Source organism: Cupressus sempervirens, chromosome 5 (genome assembly GCF_028749045.1).
Source record: "Cupressus sempervirens isolate cs-2001-9-10 chromosome 5, ASM2874904v1, whole genome shotgun sequence".
NCBI classification, from domain to species: Eukaryota; Viridiplantae; Streptophyta; class Pinopsida; order Cupressales; family Cupressaceae; genus Cupressus; species Cupressus sempervirens.
Window position 1 is genome coordinate 211,159,780 of NC_143122.1, and position 23,460 is coordinate 211,183,239.

The window sequence follows — 23,460 nt, forward strand, 5'->3', positions numbered from 1 at the left end:
AACCTATATGCAATAGAACAAACAAATATGTCACAACTTATAATTTACTACATTGAATAATATTATATTTAGAAATAAATAGAATATCTATAGACAATTAAATAGACATGTTTGTAAAGTTTTACCTGTTTCCTCCTATACAGGATGCATAGGTGCCTGCAAGTCCACATATGACATCATCATCACAAATATATGTCTACTTATGTCAATCAGGTCTAAATCACTAAAGGTCATATTTGAGATGTCAAGAATAGGATCCATGAGCATATCTATGAACAATGATTTTCATGGTGGGTAAGAACTTGCCTCAGTAAGGGGGGTTACATCCTCCTCAACTGTGGTCTGCAATGAAGTTGTATCTGCAACATGTATGTCCTCCAACGTCTAAAAAACCATATGCCTCTGATCTACCATTGAAGATACTGATCATATATGATGGCATTGCACCAAGAGGTTGTTTGTTCAACAACTGAATAACTCGATAGGTTGAAAGAATATCAGTAGACAAACATATACTCATAGCCCTCAAACTATCTACTAAAGACTCCACGGAGATGTTTGTTAGAGATGGGATGTCAACCTTATGATACATATCATCAACTGAAGATGATGCACCATCTTGACCATCCTGACCACTTGTAGTGTAAATTGTGACCGTGTCATGTATCTGTGCACTCGATCCGTAGACTTGCATGAATCAAGATCTACTTATAACTTATTTCACTTAATCTACTTTATTATATTATCTAATATACTTGCATGCATGGAACATAAAACAATAAAGTAACAACACCATAGCACTTTAACACAAGAATTGGTAACCCATAAACCCTCTAAGTAGAAGGTAAAACTAGGGTGGGGATGACACACACAATACTTCAGTACTGCAGTAATAAAGTTGGTCTATTAGGGCTTACAATTGGTCACTTGTGGTGATCTACACAGTTAAGAGTAAGAAGGAATATTAGGTCCACCTTGTGAAAGGATTTATACAATACAATTAATTATGTACTCTGTTAGGAGTTTTTGCAAAGGACTGTTAAGTCCACCCTATCAAAGAATTTGATTGATGCACTTGTTAGGAGGAATCAATGGATTGATCTTTGTTGTACAACTTGATCTGCTAAATAAGATCCTTTGAGAAAAACTGATCACCTGACTATGATAGATGAGTCTCTTCCTTTCATGTATACTCCTTGTAGCCTTTTAATTACTCTGATCTTTAATATTCGCTTCTATGCAATGTTCTTCAATTCACACTTCTTCTTTTGACAAACAAAGTAACTAATATTTATATCCATCCAAAATAATTGCATTAACAAGTTGGCTACAATAACACTTCAATAGTTTAAAAAATAATTACCAAGTCGACTCAGTGTTGAGACGCAAGTCCAATAGCTTACTCAGGTGATACTATAGACACTCAAGAAACATTGTCAACTCGGCTAACTCTGGCTCTCAATTGATACTGGATGCTTAGTTCATATCGATCACTTGACAAACTTAGCTAGCTCGGTTCACACTAGTCTACCTTCTTAGTTCTCATTTTGAAATAAGAATGCTAGTTTGACTCGGTTTACACTAGAGCTCAGTAGATACGGTCAACTCGATTGACACTATTAACTTGGTTAATACATGAGCTCAGTTAACACACTTCTGTCTGGTAGCGTGGTCACTATTGTCTTCTTATGATGACTAATTGTTTTAGCACTAATTGACAATATGTCTTTGTCATAAGGTCAACAATCTCCCTCTTTGTCATTAGTGACCAAAACACTTATCATGCACAAAATCTAAAATCAAAATCCTTCAATCAAACTCCCCTTTGTGTGTGCTCTATTCTGCAACTTGGTTTGAACTGAAAACTTTGTAACTCGGTTACAATTTTCTGTTTTTGATTTTTCAAAATTGTATTTGTTTATCTGCTTTTAACATATCTTTATGTTGTACATATTTTCTCTTATATACATATATTTTCCCCCTTGTTTTTGTTACAAATGCCAAAAATTTAAAAGGTTATGCCAAAGTGAGAGAGGAAATCATAATGAACCTTCAAAATCAAAGACAGAGTCTTATCCTAGTTAGTTACAATACCTTTAATATGTGCAAATCTATCTGAAGCAAGGTTGATAACTTCAACACGTGTTATGCCACTGAAAGGTTTGTGTCCTTAACTAGTATCTTTGCATGATCCATTCTCTTTTGCATAATATCCATATGGGGAAGCATCATATCCTGAATGTCTACTAAGGTTGCTCATATTCTGGCCTCTTCTCTTAATAGTTATGCTTGAAGATCTGTCAAAAATTTGACTTTTATAGAACTCGGGTTGAGTGCCAACTTATCGGCACTAGCCATCAATACCATATCAATCTTAGTCAGTGTATCCTTGATTTCCTTGGTGAAGTTTTTTATATCACTTAACTTTACAAATAAAGATATAACATTATTAACAACATTTTCTAATGCAAAAATTAAAGTAGGCAATTCTATTTGATCGATAGTGATTTTATTTGCTACATTTTCTAGCACTTTATTTTCAAACTTCCTTTCAGCCTTCTCAAGAAGTTTGTCCTGACCATCTGCATATTCATTGAACTTATGCACAATTTCAACTAGTTGTTCAATGATAAGAACTTTTTTCGTTTACCTCTATAGATGGTGCATCGAAAAATATTTCTTTGATATCCTCAAGGACTTTGCTTCTGTCCCTTTCTACCCTTAGCATCTGCTGCTTGGCTCTTTTCTTTCATAGTTCTCCCAATATGTCCATTTTCTTGGCAGATAGATTAGATTGGTCCCAATTTGGAATCACAATCTCTTCATCAAGATGAATATCATTAATGATCTCTTATTTTTCTTTGTCCTTGGCCCCTGATGAAGGTATGACTTCCTTTCCTTTGATAACCGAATCCTTCCTTAGCTGATGTTCAGTGAATACCCTAGGAGCCTGTTGCTTAGTTACTAGAGAGGAACTTGGTAAAGATGTAATAATCTTCACTTCACTTCTTTGTTGAATTGGGTTCAACTCAGTAGGCTATAGCTCGGGTGTTGACTTAGGAGGAGTGGTTGGGAGAGATGCCATGATCTCTGCTACAATTTTTTCAAGATCATACTCTTCAATAGTCCAAAACTCTAGTAGATCTCCCTCTTCTTCAATATCAAAAATGTTTTTTCACATATTGGATGTGGATTGTACAACATTCTCTATTTTATTTGACGAAATTTGAAAAGCTTTAAATCTAGGAGTCTGTGTGCTTTCATATTTAGACATTGCCTCCTTTATTTCCTTCTCAAAGAGATTTGCCATTATTTTCCTTAGAGTTTGTTCTCTAATGTCCTCTGTCTTGATTACATTTGCCCAATGGTGAGAGATAACCTTTAGTAGGGTTTCAAGAGCTTTCCCTTTGAGTTCAGTGGAATCATATTTCCATTTGGCCATCTTCTCAACCAATGCATCTTCAATTTACCTCTACCCTCCTCTGGTTTCATAGTTGAGGAATTTGAAGTCTACCATGCCACTACCTTCCCTTAATGCTTTCAATCCTTGTTCAAAGGTAGGTGGGGGACTTTTTAGAGAGATGATTGGAGCATTATCTTCATCTTCATCATCATCATCCTCAAGCCTCAATTTATTTCTTGGCTTCCTAGGCTTGGTGGCAGTGATCATAGGAGTTGAAGATGTTGTTGATTTCCTTAATGGAGTCTTTTCCTTCTTCTTTGGAGGTTCCTCTACTTCTTCTTCATGATCACCTTTCTCTTCTTCTTCCTCTTCTACATCATCATCTTTACCCTCAGTAAACATGATAGGGGAATTAGATTTGGAAATTTTCTTCTCAAGTTTTTTTAACCTTTTCTTTCCTCTCTTCAAGATTTGAGGAATCTAAATCTCAAGTGAGATTCTAGTTTTTGCTTCCTCATAAGTTACAAAATAGGTAGATTTAGGATCTATAGGTTCATTTATGAGAACATTAATGATCTATCTAGTTTCATCACTATTCAACTCATATGCTAGAGGTTTCACCCATGCGATCCTAGATCTGACTACCTCAATATGCACTATATCATAGTCAACCGAGAAATATATATCTTGCTTATAATATTCAACCAACTGTTTAGGGATCCTAAACCTACTTTGCATCTTCTCTTATAAGTTCTCAAAATATGCATGCATGATGCCTTCAAAATTCTCAACCATTTCATCTATGAAATTATTGATATACAGGTCCTTTTGATGGAAAGAATTTTTGGACATAGAAAAATAAACACATAAGAAGAGAGCCAAACTTACATGAATTGTTCTTGAAGATCATATGCTCTCCATGTTCTTTCTCAACTAAGTGCTTTGAAGCTTGACGAGGCAAAGTGACAGGTTCTTCTTCACAACTTTATATGCCAGGTCAATTGCTTCACAAGGCACATTGTTGGGTCGGCTTGAACTATAAATATCGTGAGCTATGGAACTTCATTTCCATGTTAGTCATGTTATTCAACTTCATGCCTCTATTCTCCCATTCAACTAGGGTTAGCTTAGCCAATTCTGCACATCCTAGGGTTTTGGTTACTTTGGACTTCTCCATCATTGGGTAACTAGTGATTCAATGTATCATCTTCTTGGTGATTGGAACTAGTTTCTCAAGCTAGAAGGTCATGTCATGGACTCGACTCAATACAAACTTTATCCACTTAATTCGAAAGTTCCTCTATATATGAAGGATGTGGGTCAAACCCTTAACTTCCAGATGCTTGTATTTTGGTTTCAACACTTCATTCTCACACAATGCATTGTATGCTTGATCTAGCTTGAAATTACCCAATTCTTGAATTGAACAATGATAAAATGACCTTACATCATGAATGAGGATTACCTTGGGAGGAATGGTTGAGTGTGTTCCTTGTGGATCCTTCTCTTTAGCAATTGCGAGATATAGTTTGAACTTGGGTGCTTTGCATTACATTTTTGACCAACATCTCAGAATCCTTATAGACCTTTGTGTTGGATGAAGCTTCCATATCACTTGGTTGATGAATAACTTTAGATGATAACTTCTCTTGCAACTTTTCTTCGACAACAAATTTTCTCTAAATCGCTCGGGGGCTCGAAAAATGCTATACTATTTTAGATCTCTAAATTCATGGTAAAGAAATAAACCTTTGATTTCTTCTTTTATTAGATTTTCAATTTTGAGGGCCTCATTAATGTTTTGTACTTATGTAGGTGAAGAATGCTTGGTTAAGTCTTCAAACTCGATTGCACCATGAAGCTCGGTTAAGACTAGGTGACTGCACTCAGTTGAGTCAATGACTTGGTTGAGTCTGACCTTGCTCGGTTAAACTTTAAGTGTAACTAGGTAAAGACCAACAACTCAATTATAACCAAGACTTGACATGATTCTTTCATTTGTCCTAGTGCATCTATTATAGATGTAATGCCTCGCTTGAAAATCCTTCGAACAAGGATAGATAAAGCCAAATGATTTTTTTTTTAAAACAAGTATGAAAACACAAGACAACCATCATACATGGACTACGAAGATTGCCATCGAAGACTAACTTACAACCAAAAACCAAAGATCTCCAAGCATCACCACAGACCAAAACATTAACTAGAAAATAGAAGAGGCCAACCATGATCCCACATACATCAAGATGCAAAGGAAGCACAACTCAACTATTGAACACCATGCTGAAAGACAAAAGTTGACTCCTAAAAATTGGCTAAGTTTGAGATCCCGCGGCCCTAGAATTTCTTAGAATCTTTAACTTAGCTCGTAGAGGTTTGGAACCTATCTCAAAAGATTGGAACTGATGTAGAATATGATTTTGTTCACAACTCTAGTGGTCTTCTTGTATGCTTATATAGAGATGATCGGATCACCCCACTCATTACCTTGGGTGTCAATAACTTCATTGTTTTGGTCTGAGCTCTCTAGATATTTCCTCACCCATTGTTGCTTCATTTGAGTCTTGATTTTATCATCTTTTGTTTTCTTTTCATCTTCAACTATAGCTTGGTTCATATAGTTCTTTGCTAGATGATCAAGTTCTTTGCATACATAGCATCTTTTGGTAGGATTCCTTTTTATGAACTGAGTCCTCATATAGTTAGCTCCAATGTGTCCATATTCACCACATAAATAACATATGTACCATGTGTTGTAATCCCAACCAAAGATAGCTTTAGCAAGTTGTTTAGTAGGTTTTAATTTCTCGGCTCTACACTTTGAAGATTTATGACCTTGTTTGTTACATGTGAAGTATTTTCCTTCAAACTTAATCTTCTTTGTGCATTCACTTGCTCTATGTCCATGCTTGTTACAAGTATACCATTTACCATTTAACTTTGACTTTGCATTGCTCCAACATTTGTTTGATGTATGCCCTAACTTTCCACAATGATTACATGTAGGTCTTTTGTTGTTTTGAGCTTCTTGCTGTGATGATTCTCCTTGTTCAGTGTAGCCCAATGCTACTTTCCCTTTGTGTCTTTTCTAAGATAGATCAACCAATTGATCCATTCTTTCATGTGATCTCATCATTCTTTCATTGGTTTCTTTTTCTACTCTAAGATCATTTATGAGTCTATCATTTTTTGTCCTTAGATCAACAACTTCTTGATTTGCACTGTTTAATTGATTTATCATATCTGCCTGATTTAGTAAAGTTGGTGGATTTCATTGTCCTTTTCTTCTAGTATGGTGTTGAGTAATATTTTATCTTCATCTACCATATCTTTATCACTTCCAACTTTGTTCTTTTGTCCCATAACTTCACATATCCTAACTGAATGAATCTCTTGTTCTCTTTTCAATTTTCTAACTTCTTGCAGAATGAGGTCCCTCCCAAGTAGATCTTCTATAGCTACATCTACTTCATCTAAACTTATTTCTTTGCAAATATCTTCAATTCTTTCTTCTTTGTATATATCTTTGCTCTCAAGCTACTAAACTTATGATAAGAGAACCTTTCTCTAATACCAATTGTTGGAAATGTAATGCTGATCAAGTGACTGAGAGGGGGGCTGAATTAGGAACCACTTAAAACTTCTTTCTCTTAATCCACTTTATTATATTATCTAATCTACTTGTATGCATAGAACATAAAGCAGTAAAGTAAAAACACCATAACACTTTAATAGAAAAATTGGTAACCTAGAAACCCTCCAAGTAGAAGGTAAAACTAAGGTGGGGATGACACCTACAATGCTTCACATACTACAGTAATAAAGTTGGCCTGTTAGGGCTTACAGTTGATCACTTTTGGTGATCTACTTGGTTAAGAGTAAGAAGGACTGTTAGGTCCACCTTGTGAAAGGATTTATACAATACAATTAATGATTTATTATGTTGAGAGTTTTTGCAAAGGACTGTTAGGTACAACCTTGTTAAAGGATTTGACTGATGCACCTATTAGGATGAATTAGTGAATTGATCTTTGTTGTGTAACTTAATTTTTTGAATAAGAACATTTGATGAAAACTGATCATGTGATTTTGATAGAGGAGACTCTGCCTTTCTTGTATACTACTTGTAGCCTTCTATTTACTCAATTTTTTCATATTTGCTTCTATGCAATGTTCTTCAATTCACACTTCTTCTTTTGACAAACAAAGTAACTTATATTTATATCCATCCAAAATAATTCCATTAACAAGTTGGCTATAATAGCTCTTGAATAGTTTAAAAAATAATTACCAAGTTGGCTTAGTGCTGAGACTCGGGTGATACTACAAACGCTTGGGAAGCACTATTAACTTGGCTAACTTTGGCACTCAGTTGATACTAGATGCTCGATTCATATAGATCACTCGATAAAATCATTTGGCTCGATTCACACTTCTTTGCCTGCTCAGTTCTTATTCTAAAATAAGAATGGTAGATTGGCTCGGTTTATACTAGAGCTTGGTAGATACTATCAACTCAATTGACACTATTAAGTTGGTTCATATGAGCACAATTAACACACTTATGTTTGGTAGCTCAGTCACTTCTATCTTCTCATAATGAGTAAGTGTTTTAGCACTAATTGACAATATGTCTTTGCCATAAGGTCAACAAGAATGTTCTCTTCACACTCTCTACTAACACCATCTCATCTACCTCTCTCCACCTCTCTCCACCACTGACATTGTGGGATAGAGCGTTATAAAATGTGTCCAAACTTAGACTATCATAAGGGTTAAAACCCTAGATAGTGTACATCATATTGATCAACTTATCTCTAATCACAATCATCTTATTCCTATGTTGTAGGGTAGATGAAGCCTGTAAGCTCTGATCAATAGCATCAAGTGTGTTCGATAAGCATTGAAGAGTCTCAATGAAAATTATCTGCCTATCCTAGGTACTATTAGTGGATCTACATAATGATCCACTAGGGGGACAACCATGTACACTGACCTCTCCAAAATCACTACCGCCAAATGCTACAATGATGAAATATATAAACAAAGAAAAAAAGATAGGTGACAATAGAGATCTGCACATGCACATATATATACATATACACATTATTTAAAAACTAATTTAATCAAAACACACTAAATGAATCTTGCTAAAGAAACTTACTATACAACATATTATAAAGAAATGTTAACTACATTACATTTTGATTTCAGTAATAGGTACAAATAAAATTTAGATAACAATAAATAAAAATCAGCCTAGTCATACTTGAAAATCTAATCATGATTAGAGATACAAGGTTAGAGAGAGGTTAAGAGATTAGAGAGAGGTTTAGGGTTTAGAGAGATGGGGTTTAGGAGTTAGAGAGAGGAACTATATGTTATAGAGAGAGAGATAGGAGGTTAGGGTTGGGAGAGATGAGGTTATGTGAGAGAGAGAGAGAGAGAGAGAGAGAGAGAGAGAGAGAGAGAGAGAGAGAGAGAGAGAGAGAGATGAGGTTATGTACATGAGAAAGAGAGAGAATTTTAGGGATAATGAGAGAGAGAGATGGTTAAAAGTTAGAGAGAGAGAGAGAGAGAGAGGAAGTTAGGGTTTTGAGAGATGAAGTTATGTGTATGTGTGTGTGTGTGTGTGTGTGTGTGTGTGTGTGTGTGTGTGTGTGTGAGAGAGAGAGAGAGAGAGAGAGAGAGAGAGAGAGAGAGAGAGAGAGAGAGAGAGAGAGAGAAGCTTAGGGATTGTGGGGTTAGAGAGAGGTTTAGGGTTTAAAGAGATGGGGTTTAGGAGTTAGAGAGACAAAGAGACAGGAGGTTAAGTTTAAGAGAGATGAGGTTATTTAAGTTAGAGAGAGAGAAGTTTAGAGATGATGGGGTTAGAGATAGAGAGAAGGTTTGTGTGTGTGTGTGTGTGTGTGTGTGTGTGTGTGTGTGTGAGAGAGAGAGAGAGAGAGAGAGAGAGAGAGAGGTTTAGGGATTAATGGGTTAGAGAGATGCTTAGGATTTAGAGAGATAGGGTTTAGGAGTTAGAGAGAGGAAGAGAGAGGACGCTAAGGTTTGGAGAGATGAGGTTATTTAAGTTGGAGAGGAAGAAGACCAGGGATTACGGGTTAGAGATAGAGAGAAGGTTGTGTGTGTGTGTGTGTGTGTGTGAGAGAGAGAGAGAGAGAGAGAGAGAGAGAGAGAGAGAGAGAGAGAGAGAGAGAGAGAGATGTAATTTTTAGAGTTAAATTTTCATTACACACACACTTCTCTTATATTATTTATATGATCATTATCTATATAATTTTCTTATACTATTTGTATGATCATACTTCATTCTTTTGATTTATGAATGCTTAAATGCATTGTATACATATGTAATGGTCATTACTGCTATCCCTCTGTATATTTCTGGAGAACAAATTACTAAGAATAGGTGCAAGGATATAACTGATAGTTGTACATTATCAATCAATCTAGGAATGTGAAAGACAAAGAAAATAGGGTGGCTCATGTAGATACAAGAAAATAAAATGAACAATGTAAGAAGATAGATATTGAATTGAATCAAATGGTTAATACCATTTTCCATTAGCATAAATTCAGAAACTAATGTAATCCACCTAGGGCTATAGTTTAGAGAAAGATGAAAGTCTTCCTATTATAGAGAAAGCTTTATCTTTTTGAAAATATAATCAAGTTACATTAATTATTATTAAAAAAATCATACACAAGAATTATCAATTTTGTATCATAATAAATAACCCTAGTAATGTGGAACAAACAATTACATAAATTACCACAAATCTATGTACTATACCACACGTGATTAATGTGGAAAAAACAATTACATAAATTACCACAAATCTATGTACTATACCACAAGTGATAGAAAGTTGTAAGCATCTACTAATAAAACTACTACAACCCATTCAAATTAGTGTGCAACATGCAATAGAAAATTGTACTTTGTATACGTTTAAAGAGCTTTCCAAAATGACAAACCATAGACTCATAGTAACTAGTATGATATATTCAAAGTGTGCAAGGACTTTTCAAAGGCAAAAGGCTAGAAATACATATAAACTATGTGAAGACACCCAAAAGACATGAACAAAAAAATAGAAAGTCACTCTAATCCCTTTCCAACTTATACCAACCATTTACTTTTTATTTAACAATGTAACCTGAAATAGCTCATACTTAGCTCTCATAGAATTGGTGGCTTGGAGTATGTTGCCCTGATAATGTGTATGCCTTTTGTTAAATTGTCAAGACTGGGTGTATGACAAGACTTTTAATTTAAACTTAATAATTAAATTAAAATTAAAAATTTTATAAGCCTTGTCACATGCCTTTTGTTTCTAGCATAGCCAACTCCTGCAAAAATGACTTTGTAATTGTCAACTTGCAAAAGGTTGAAGTAGAAAAATTACCCTCACCAAGACCTTTTGAGAAAAGTGGACAAGCTAACCATAGGGAGTAACTTACATGAGATGATGTGTTAGCATTTTAATAAATAAAAATATGCCTAATGGTAACATGTTTCCTTATTTAACACTTATATTGAGCACAAATCTAATGAAAACTAGGAGTCATTCTTGAATGTTAACATGCACATATTTAATTGATTATTTCTCATAAAATTCCATGTCAAACCCTACCCCGTGTTATTGGTATATGGGTTAATGCTTTAGGACATCAAGAAGTAGGGTGAAATTAATCTAGTAAGGTCACAAATGACTTGAACATCACACTAAGACTTGACTCCTAGGCTAAGAGTGTTAAAAAATCAAGGTTGACTTACTTTTTGTGAGCTTAATTTTTCCTTAATGTGTGATGTTTAAGGGTGGTCATAAGATCCAATGATTCAGCAACATAGTTGTAATGAATCTCCTCAAGATTATGCCTCCCCCAATCAATACCTCTTGTGTGAAAATATAATGAAACCCACATTTATTCATTTTTAATATATACCTATCATTTCTTTAGATCATAATCATGTAAGCCAAATATTGTATTATTTAGGTTGTCTTAGTCAACTCAATTAGTCATATTAGGTTCTAGTTCATTCTTACAAACAAATGTTCAAACACAATAACAATATTCATCACTTTCTTAGTCCATGTAATTCCAATTTTTTTTTTTTGGTGCATGAAGCCATTTCAATCTCTTAATATTATATTAATGGTATATGATGAGCAATCCTGTTATTGGCTTAAAATATAAAGATCGTGAGATTGGTTTGGCACGTAAACCCAACTTTGTAAATTTTGAAAAAGAGTTCCATAAATAAGTGATTGTGGGATGTGATAGTCCAAAATATTTGATAAGTGATATAATGTACAAAATTTGATTCTTTTTTGCTAAATAACAAAAATAAAAATATAAAAACTTTCTCATGATGCCTCCCGCGTCTGTTCCTACTTTGTCCACTCCCACTTCTTCCTTTGACGGAGATGCCCTTGTTGAGTGTGTTTGCCAGTCTTCTCCCACCCTTTCTTAGGTGGCCATTGGGGTAGGGTTTCGTCCTTTGCCCATGGCGAGGGGCGGTCTCTCTACTATGGTTCAAGTTGGGGCTTCTCCTATGGTTTCTATTGGGGTGGCTCTCCATCCCCCTAGTGTTGTGGGTAGATTAACCATTTCTTACGCTGATGTGGCTGCCTATGAGGTTGGTCTTGGTAGTCAGGATATGCATTCGAGGCCCCATACTACTGTGCCTATTGCTATAAGTAACCTGATTATGATCAATCTAGAGTATGGTATTGTTGATGAGATTTCCACTTATGTGGTGGACTTCTCCTCTATAGCTGCTATTTTTTTCGTTTTAAGGGTTTTTGGCCCTCTTTGTTGGATGTGCATGCTTGGATTTCCACATATTTGGAGCCTATCATTTCGAATTTAGTCCAAATTTGCCTTGTGGCAAGGGGCTTTTTCATTGTGAAATTTGCTACTACTAAAGATAGAAATGTCATCTTGTGCCGTGGTTTCTCTTGGGAGGAGAGGTTCCCCTTGATGGCCAAACCTTGGTATGTAGATTTTGATATGTCGATTTAATCCTTTGATAAGATTCCTTTGTGGGTAAGGTCTCCTATTCTTCCCTTTCACTTATGGCTAGATTCTATCCTAGAGGCTGTGGGGGAAGCGCTCGAAGATTTTTTGCTAATTGATACCACATCATCCAATGTGTTTCCAATGATGTATGCTCGCATTCCAGTGGGGATAAACATCTCCAAGGGGCTCCCATAAATGATTAAGTTGGCCTCTCCTAATGGCTCTTGGATTCAACTTCTTGATCATGAGGGTATTCCATTTAGATGTAGGAAATTCCATAAGATCGGCCACCTCGCTGCGCACTGCCCCGCTGAAAGGGTAGATCAAAGAAATCACCTTCTTGGTGGATGGGGGTTTCAAGTGATCACTACATGGATTAGAAAGCTTCCTCTATTGGGGTTGGGTTGGTTGATTCTTCTTAGGACTCTTTGGTGGTGGATTCTGTTGTTGTTGCTAATGATTTAAATGTTACCCCTATGGCGGTGACCACCACAGATGTCACTCCTTCGGAGGCATCAACTATTGATTCAAATGTTGCCCCTCTTATGGCTTTGTCTCAGGATGGAGCTGTTGTCCATCCTAGTAGTGTGGTCTAGATTTCGTGTGGTGGTGGTATTTCTTCTCCTGCTATGAGGGTTTTGGGCACTGGTTATGGAGTGGATGACTTTGCATGGTAGAAGGCTACTGGGATGGTGGAGGATGGATGGAAAATAGTAAAAGGAAAAAAGGTCAAGCCCTCCATTCCATCGTTTGATATGTCTTTATGTTCTCAAAAGATGGGACCGAAATGTAAATCTTGAGGCTTGATTTTCTTAACCTATTGCTCGCTTGTTCTTTTTGAGGTTGTCCCTTTTTGTTTGGTTCTCCTAACCCTATTATCATGTTGTTTCTTTGTGGTTTGACATGGTTAAGGACTAATTGTCTTCTTTTGCAACCATAGGGTTTTAGGATCCTGTTCAAAACCTATTTAGGTGGTAGTAGTCCATGTGTTATTTGTGAGGCCACCCTGTGCACGTTGTTTTTGGTGGGTGACCTGTTTCACCTTAGGAATGTTGTATTTTTTGTTTGGGCTTCATTGAAAATTATTTGATCCGTATAGGGTTTCATACATCCTTCAAAACTTGTTTTCTTTAATAAAAAACAAAGACAAAAATATTTCTCTACAAATATAATCCTTATTGAATGAACCACATTAAATCTCCATATCATTGAAATTTGGCATTTTTATTGTTATTAGGGGAAGATACCTACTAGTGGGTTTAGCCAACTTTGCCTTAGTTAGGTGCCAAAAAACATAAAAAAAGATCATAATTTCTATTTCTTGTTGTTCTTGTATGCAACTTAATTGCTTAAAGCTAATGTCACAAGTTCTCGGCAATAATAGGCACTCTATAAAAGACATTATGAATGAAAGGGCCCCAAAAATTGTTCATGATACTTGATCCCATCGTACCAATAATTTTTCATTCAATCACCTAGTGGTTCAGAAAATGTCTAGTGTTTCACAAATCTCCAATAGTGGTTCATAAATCATGAATAGTGGCGCACAAGTGTCCTTGAAAAATAGAACAAAAGATTAAAAAACAAAGAGACTAAACATGAAGCTTTTTATTAATAATTGATAATAGTAATTACAAATATTTAGTCACATGACTTCATTAGGATCCTATAATTATGCTAATACAAATGACAACACCGTAAAACAATTGACAAGAAACTAATTGTGATTGACAACCAACTTCTATTATTGACAACTAAATCAAACACATGTACAATCTAGTTTGATTCATTTTCTAACTCTCTAATTAATTTTTAGAACATTAATTTCCAATAAAATGACCCAATAGAATAAAAAACAATTACCATATAAATGATGTACTAACCAAAACTTCAATGTGTACAAGTGACTTAACCTCTTCAAAAGTTTATACCATGTGTTCTATCCAAATTTGACAAACTACTTACATTGACAAACAGTACCCCTGTGAAGTAACCCAAATCTCATTCAAAGCCATGGCGCATGTGCTGCAACAAATCTTCTTCCAGAGCCCTCCATCTCTATATCTCAAAGCTACTGGAATCATTACTCTTATTGCCGCATTTAATGTTGCAATCTCCGAGGTTAGAGGTACCAATCTGACATACTCCAAATTTTCTCAGACAAGAGAAGTAAAAGAAGCTAAAAAAGATATCCAGTAGAAATGGCATGCTTATTTGCTATGGTCCATCCTCGGTAGCTTCATCGCTGTTTTTGATTTCCAAACTGGAAAACATTGGATCAGCAGGCCCACATCTGCTCACCCTTGCATATAGTTTTTTCATATATATATATATATATATAAATTATGTTCTCTTGTATATTCTGATGATGTATTATAGAGTGTATTCCAAACCTTATAACAAAAACTATACATAATTTAAATAAGAAGAACATAACTGTATTGCATGGATCTTAGAAATCTAATAGCATTAACAGAAAGACACCAGTTATCTTCCAAGAGAATGTATCAAAACTCAAATATTTCTTGTTTTTCAATCTCAAAAAAATTTAGTATTTGTTTTACAATTTTATTATTATTTTTGTTTACAAAATTGGAAATGGTAAAGAAAAAATGCTAGAAATTTGAAAATATATCTATTTTACAATTTTCTTAATTTTGGTCAAAGGTGTATTTTGTGTGGGCGTCCTTATAGAAATATAGATAGACATTAATATCATCATGGACTGTACCTCACTGGAAATGGGCTGCTTCAAACTCGTCATCTTCCCTAAAAAATCCTAAATATTGAGAGTTCTATGGCAATAGAAATATTGGTTTTGTGCTTAAAATTCAGTTTTTCTAAATTTTGGGTTTTGTTTTAACATATAATTCTGCTTCTACCATGTGCTAAAAATCAATGTATATGTAATATCATGGATTTTGCGGGCTGCTTTATTGATTTCAGTTACACATTTCTTTCAAACTGTTAATCTTTTTTATGCCCAGCAGATGTCAGAGGGCTTGCAACTTGAAATTGGAATTGGGGGAAACTTTTATCACCATTATCTCTTGTCAAGGCTCAGAAAGGATGGAAAAAGAGGGTATGTAATTCCCAATGGAGGTTTGTTTGATTTGGTGGTCTGCCCACATTATCTATTTGAGATTATTGATTTCTGGGTTTCTGTGTTGGACAGTGTTGTACTTGGCAGGTAGAAGCCTTGCCATGAGACAATGGTATTTGCACAAGATGGATAACTTTGCCAAGCAAAGGAAAGCACTTTTTCCTTTCATATTCTGAATCTTGTAATTTGGTTGAAATATTATTTTGCTTTAAATTTAACACAACATTTTTCATTCCTTACATTGTCATTGTCATTCCATGTTTAATACTAAATAGCAATTGCACTCCTATGAAGTTTAATGGTTAGGCTGATAAAAATATATAAATGTATACAATATTAAAAGGAGAGAGAATATTTTGAGTAATAAAATAGTTGTCTTATATTATAGTGTCTTTGAACATACAATTTATCTAATTTAGAAGGAGATGCAATGGCCATGTATAAGACCTAAAGAACAATAGCATTCACAAAGAAAAATGTCATATACCAATATTCACAAAGAACCCACCCAATAAACTTCTATGATAAACCTAAGAATGGTGGCATGCAGTAAAAAGAACAACAAAAAACAAGATCTTGGTTATATTTTGATGATTTGTTTCCTTTCAATTGTGGGGAAAACTATATTCTTTGTTTGAGATTGTTAATGATAGAATGGTTATGATAATACAAAATGTTTATACTTTCTTCAATGTTGTTGATCTCTCTTTTAGCGATGAATAGTTAAAGAAGACAAGTTTAAGAAAAACCTTTTCATGATAAATAAAACTTTGACTATCATACACTTGTTGCATATCTATGGTACAATCAAAATCCTTTTAGAACCCTCTTGCTCAAATTTTGAGTAAATTAATAAAGCATAGATGAAATTTATTTGTGTAATGATTTATTCTTTATAGCAATTCAAGCTTTCAACATAAATAATTTGAATCTAACTATTGAGTATTGCTAATGACTAAAATCTATAACTTTATTCATGATCAAAATGAAAAGAAAATATTACAATAGTCAAACTTAGCAATTTTTCACAATCCATAGTTGTTCTTAAAATGGCTGTATTTTTTTCTCCTCTAGCTCTCTCATCCAAATTATGGATCAAAAAGTGTGATTTGAAATGTTCATGCAAGTAAGAAGACTCTATCATTCTATAAATAAGTGCGAAAGATAATGAAAACTACTTTGATATATGTTACCTACATAACCTAATATAAAAGGTTAATTAGGGAGTGCAAGAATATTCATCTCTAGAAACTATTTTGTAATTTCAAATGTCATGCATGGGACAAGGTATCTAGTGTTGTTGTCTTAGCATTCTAGTGCTAAACCATAGAACAAAGTATACCATCTATTGATAGTCAAAAGAAAATAATAGAGATTCAACCTGACAACTTTGTACCATTTCTACAAGGTGCCTTAGGTTCCTTACTTGCACTCCATTGAAAGTCGATACCTAAACATATTTATCAAGAATATCTAAAGATTACGAATCACCAACAAAGCCATATTGCATAGATAATTTAAACAACCAACTAAAGGATATTATCAAATATAAAATTTCATTTGTCACTTTTGTACCTACATATTGATGGTCCAATATACTCATAAACAATATTTATGTTTGTCACAAGTACCCATCATTATAAAAAGTCACGTCTCTAAGTGATCTAAACTTTAAGAAAGTAGTAAACATCCATCTACATCAATATTTTAGCAAACTAATGTATCTTTTCAAAGTAGTAAACTAACAAAATACCACTAACTATTCATCTTCTAGTTGAGCCACTAAATCTAAAAGCATGTCCAACAACTTTATTGGTGTGTTGTAGTGATAAGCACTATCCTTGTTTGAGTAACATGCTTTTATGATGAAACATTCTTGGGATGCCTTGAAAATAGGTAACTTCCAACTTGAGGTTAGGATGGCTTGCAAAGGCTATCACAAGGCTCTTCTCCCCATCCTCCAATGGTTCTTACAAATACCTTCTCAATGCACAAAAACACCATTGAGAAGCATTTATTTTTTCTTGTTGTATCTTGCAAAATTATTGATGTTGGGTGTAGCAAGGATATACTAAAAAAACTGCCATACCTTGTTACTAAAACTTTTGGAACTAGATTAAAATTACATTATATCAACAAAACACATCCTAGGAAGATTGTAACTATATGCTATATAGTTGTATATGTGGTGATTAAATCAATGACACTATTAATAGATATTTTGGTTTGTAATTTGGGCTACAAAAGACACTTTTATTTATTTTCTCAATACTCATCCTTTATAAGGATGTGGAGCATCTTATCAAATTTAAGAATTATAATAATTAATTATCATTATATAAAAAATAATAATCATTGTATATAAATAACATTTTTTGTTTTGTTTTGGCAATAGAACATACAAGATTGAATCTTTATTGTACTCAACCATGATTTTAAAATGCCTCAATTTATTAGTTTTTAGTAACTAACAAATGGATGCCATGGTTTCGTGAATCATTAGGATTAATAGATAGGGATCTACTTTATTCAGAACAAAAAATCCAACATAATCACTTTAGGAAAATTTCTAGAACTATTATGTATTGGGTGCTTATGATGTTTTTTAAATCAAAATTTTCCAAAACAAAGGGGTTGACCCAAGAATAACAACCATTAGATACAACACATCAACAACAATTGAAAACAATTTTTTTACAACAAATTGTTATCCTATCCCTTCCCATAATTTCAAAATCTCCTCCCTTAAAAACCAAATAACCATCATTGTATTTCTACTAATAGAAACTAGAATATTCACTATAAGAATGTTTTTTTAAACCAAATTCCTATATATACCAAAGACTAAGCCATTATGTCTCTTAATGAAAATGTGCCAAAAAAAATAAAGAAAGTCTTATGTCATGCAAGGTCGATATTCAAAAATGTAAATGGGAATGCTAGAGAGCCTCAACAATAAGACAACTTGAACAAAATAAAAAACATTAAAACAAATTATTGCCTTCATTGGGCATCAACAATAGTAATTGGGTCCAATCCTCGACAAGGAAGGAAAATAACTCCTTAGTAGCTTATCTATCAGAGCCCTCCTTCTTGTCTTTCTTTTCTTGCAAAAGGCTGAAACTAGTGGTCATGGAGTGCATCACCCTAAGGGCATAAGTGGTTAGTCTAGTGTACCTCACATCCATATTCTCTATTTGGGGCTTGAGTTTGGATATCACCTCCTCATTGGATGCACATCCATCAAAGACACCAAAAATTTGTGGTCACTGCCCATGTAGAAACATCCTCTAGAACTTGTTTGCCTTTGTCTTGAATAGGGAAGGCCATAATATTTGTTTTATCAATGTTTTTAGGAGAGTCATAACTATCATCATTAAGTTTGGTAGAGATATGGGTGGATATTTTAGTGGAGTTTTCCTCATTTTCATAAACTCTAGAAATACCACAAAAGCAATTTCAAGATCACCACGAACTTCATACTAAAATAGTTTTAGGTCACCAAAAACCTCACTCATAAATGTTTTCAAAATACTATTAACATTTCACTCAAGTGGTTTAAGATACCACTAGCCAAGCACATATTATGCACAAACCATCACTATGGGGAGACCATCATCACTTTGGGATTTTCTCCTTCTATACTTGCATCAAAGCACTATTGAGTCCATATAAAAGGAATTTATCTACTAAGATGCATGGGTACCCAACCACTGTACTCTATAGTTCTATAAGAACCATTTTTAGATATGTGTCTCATCAATATGTCAAACAAAAACCTTTGAGGTGTTAGGTAGAACTGACAATGCACCCCATACACTCACATATCCCAACAAACATCTTTAAATCAATCTTCATTATGTTGTTGGGAGATTTGAATCCAATAATCTTCTATTACATGACCACACCTTGACAAAATCATAGCCTTCACAATTAAACAAATAAATTGTCATGTTCAAACAACTACTTTTAACCCAAACCAAAGTACACATCTAAGGTAGACTTCATTGCACCATGACAACCAACACACCACCAATCCAAATTATTTTCACTTAATGCAACCACAACTAATTCCAATAATTATTCTATACAATTAGACACACATACTTCAAACACAAGCACATAATTAAACACTTATAATAGAAGCAAAATAAGCTTTCACCTTCAACTTTAGCTTCCTTCTTTTTATGACTTTTCTTATCTCCATACCGAGTTTTCAATCTATTTATTTTTCTTCTTGCAAAACACATTTTTTAGTCCATGTTGCACCATCAAAAAACCATCATTCAAATACTTTCATAATAATTTTTTACAACAACTCAATCAAACACTCACAAGAAGTTTGCATGCAAAGTCTAACACTCTTGCTTGCACAGAGGTTCTCAACACACTATTAATGATCAATGAAAGCCAATACTCCAAATCAACACTCCTTTCTATGCTAAAAACTTCATACTTGGATGGAACCCAATCCATAATTGATCACTTTCCTCAAACTAAATCCACAACATATCATCATATTAGATTATGCAAAATCTCATCATAACTCTCCTACAATTGCACACAATAATCTCAACCTTGAGCTCGCACCACTTCTCACTTTTGGCTCAAACAACTTGCATAGTATTCTCTAATTTTTAGTTTAATCTCATTTCCTTCATGAAACCTAACAACACTTCTTGAATTCTTTACTTCTCCCTCATCTCAGTGTGTAAAATAGATTTCAATAGAACTCACTCATGGGTTTGATACCACGTTAAATAAATGCAACACAGAGAAGAAAACCATGGAGATGAGAAACCCAAAAATGGGTTAGGTGAAAAAAGGCTTTTACCATTCAATTTATAAAAGATTATACATTAAATTCTACATAAGCCACAAACCAAATTTTGTTGTTGCATTAATGAAGAATAACTGAATTAGTGCATATGAAAAGCATGGTCAAACTGGTGGTTAGGTCGTTGATGCTTTGTATCGACATTTTGTAGATAATTAGTTTACCTATCTAACACGTAAGTCACATCATTTACATAGTTATCTTAGTCACATTGAAAATGTATTTTTTAAGACCAATTCATGATTCAAATCTAACAACATTTATATTTTGAACTCAATGGCAACAAGAATCTTGACCTAGCATTGAGTCAAATCTAGATTTCATCACTGGCCCAAACATTATAATAGAAGAGGCAATGAAGTTTAGAAGTAAATCAAACCATCCAAAGATTGAAATGATTTTAGAATTAGGAAATGAAACTCAAAATTTTGATATAAACATGATACCCTAACTAGCAATGGGACTCAAACCAAGGAAAGTTGAATCTCAATCCCTACCAGTTGCATGCTCTAAATAAGAAAAACTATCCTTATGAACACAATTATTTGGTGGGAAAACTAGTTATAACTTAAATCTCTTAATTATTGCTATTTGTGCTCACATTGTATACAGTTATATTGTTTACAATCCATTTCTTTATGTTAAAACGACAACCATTTTTCATAGTAGTACTTAATAGTTGGTACTTTGTTTTGAATTTTATTATAGGGAATTTAAAGATGCACTCTTCTATTTACACTTGTGCATATCTTAGTTATCACAAAAAGTAGTTAAATTATACATTGTACTAACATATATTTGACTTTAACCAAACATATTAAATATCACTAAAAAAAAAGAATATCTCACATAATTATAACTTTAATTAAATGTTATTTATTATTTTCTTTTTCAAATTCATCTCCTTAGATAATTTCTAGAAAAGGGAAACAATTGTTGAACAAATAAGTTGGGTTGATACTTTGAAAGTGAAATAACTAGAAAAAAAGATTTATACTACCCAAATCCAAAACTTTTTTATATAGGTGAAAAATATATACAAGAAATCTACTGCTTAACAAAAAAATCTACAACCAAAAATAGCATAAGTGTAATACAAGAAAACAAATCATTTTTGGTGTCAAGAATAAGTCTCAAAGAGCATATAATTTCTAATAATTACTTGTGCAAATACAAAACTAGTGGAAAATTATAGTAAATAGTTATAAAAGTTGGGATGCGAATGTGATTACAAGCCAATTTTGGAACTAAAGTAACTCTTGTAAATTGGTATTGTAAGATGGACACATAGAAATAAATGCATAGTAGAAGAGTTTAAGACCATCAAATCACATTTGTTTCTATATTTGGGCCATATTTTGCAAATTGTACAATAATACCTCTTCCATCAACATTTCAACCTACAAGAAACAATATTTACTATCATAAAAAAACATTGAGAAATCCATTCATCAAAATAATGCAACTTAAGGCCATATTAAATTTAAGATGTTATTTCAAAACCAATGTTTCTCATTTTTTAAAAAAAGATACATATTGATTAGTTAAAAACGAATGTATTTATGATCAATAAATAAAAGCATGCTAGAAGATCATAAATTTTCAAAAAAAAAGGCAATACCTTGAGTGAACAAGCTCTTTTCAACATCTCCAAGTCAAATCTATGCTTGTGAAAATAATCCCAAAGTAAGGAAAAAATTTCTACACTTACAATGTAGAGGTGAAATATAAAGATAAGTTAGTTGGATTACTATGGAGTTAAATTTCATAAATCAATTAAAAATTATTTTTCTACCTTCTAACTTCTTCAAAAAACCTCTTGCCACCAACCATGGAAGTCACATTGTTTCAGCTATTGAGACTATTTGATTTGAAGGAACAAGTTGGGTTTAGAACAAAGATAACCTTGTATAAGACTACAACCAAAGAGGGATTGTAGTTAAACTACTAAAAGTTGAATATCCATATTGTAGATTTCCACAATACACAATTTTAAGATGTGGTCAATTGGAGGAGTAGTATGGAACCATTCAAAAGTATAAAGAAAATTTACCCCAAGCACGAGAATGAAAGTATCCTTGGAGAACTACTCAAGATTGGTAGTTATTTAGGAATCTTGACATTAAATATGACTATGATAATCTTTTTATTTTTTAACAATTCAAGATTTAAAAGTTTTTACAACTCTATCACATTAATAATTTACATTGTATAAACATAGAAAAATTATTTCAATCATTGAGTCCATTGGAAATATAAACTGGACACCAAGATACTGAGAGGAAGGTTTGGGGGGGGGGAGGGTGGGGGGGTAGGCGAGGATGGTTATAAATTCATAACCAATAATCTTATGTATGTAAAACATGTAAAAATAAACTTTCTATAATATGTAGATCTAATCTATCACATGCATGAAACGTAAACACATAACACAATAATTAGTTACCTAGAAGCCCTCCAAGGTATTGTAAAACTGGGGTGGGGATGACACCTGCAAATATTCACTACTGCAGTAATAAAGTTAACTTGTTGGGGTTAATGTTTGACCATAATATATGATCTACCTTGTTAGGGGTCTTCCCAGTTAAAAGATTTTGAGGCTATTAGGTCTCACCCTGTTAAAGTAGTTTACACTTACAATAAATAAAGGACCCTCTTAGGAGATTTACATAGATATGTTAAGACCACTATGTTAAGAGATTTACCCTGATTCAATTGATTAAACTATTTCAGTACTCGACCCTCTGTTTACTCTGTAAGCTAATAGTGGGTCTCCTCTTTGCAAACCAATCCTCTCTCCAACCTAATAAATCTTTTCTACTCTTCATTGCTCTAACTAGGTCACTTGCCTTATTAAGTTGTAACAAAACACTTCTCCTTGACTTTTGCTCCAATCTCTAATTACTAGATCCTTCTATTCACCATTCACAAATTACTCCTCTCTTTACATTCATCCATCTTAGTATTTCCTATCTTTGATCTAGGTTAAAATCTTCTCTATTTAAAGAGTTTCCTAAAGAGTTTTATAAATCCTTCCTTATTTCACCTCTTCATCTGATTGGATAATCAAAAAACATAGGGATCTGT

At 33.6% G+C, this 23,460-nt stretch overlaps 1 pseudogene; it reads left to right on the forward strand.

The window, feature by feature from the left end:
* Positions 1-14,446: 14,446 nt before the first annotated feature.
* LOC149555168 (uncharacterized) lies at positions 14,447-15,712 on the forward strand (annotated as a pseudogene).
* Positions 15,713-23,460: the final 7,748 nt, after the last annotated feature.